Source organism: Agelaius tricolor, unplaced genomic scaffold, assembly GCF_023055355.1.
Source record: "Agelaius tricolor isolate 1412-34295 unplaced genomic scaffold, bAgeTri1.0.p SCAF_3, whole genome shotgun sequence".
NCBI classification, from domain to species: Eukaryota; Metazoa; Chordata; class Aves; order Passeriformes; family Icteridae; genus Agelaius; species Agelaius tricolor.
In genome coordinates, this window is record NW_027269263.1 from 13,096,287 (window position 1) to 13,096,942 (window position 656).

A 656-nucleotide genomic window follows, 5' to 3' on the forward strand; every position below is an offset into this window, starting at 1 on the left:
GAGTCTTCATGCTTTGGCAAAAATACAAGGCATAATTTTTATCACCAAAAAGTCTCAAAGTATATGCAAGATGCTTGCTTAAGAACTGTTGGTGCTCCTTGTTGGTAGATTTACTGACTGAAGGAAAATATAAAATTAGTATAGGTAGGTAACACAGATTTTTTCCCACACAGATAAGCATTACAACTTCTAAAAAGGAATAGCTCTGCCACCACACCTTTCCCAGACAGAATAGTGTTAGAGCACTTGCTTTTCTGGGACCAGAGTTTGATTTCAGTTTAAGGCCAGCAATGTAAAATGAGCTGTAACAGGATTAATCCAGCTCCTTCTGGAGGAATTTACATCCTTCTTTTCTAGAACACCAAATTAGGTCACGTTACTTGCATGACTCTTCTTTAGAAGCTGCTGGCAGATGAAAAGAAAGTATTTGACAGTTCAGCAAGAGATGTTTGCTGGGTCACTTACATGGCTTCCTGCAGCATGCAAGACTTGATAAAAATACTAAGCTGAGTCTGTTAATTACACAGTGACTTTACAATCATCATGAAATGGTGAATATTCCTTTGGTACTCTGTGAGAATTCTAAATTATGCAGCTTCCCCAAATCAGAGCTTTTCAATCTTTCCCTTTATTAAGCTAAATAACATTTTAAAAAA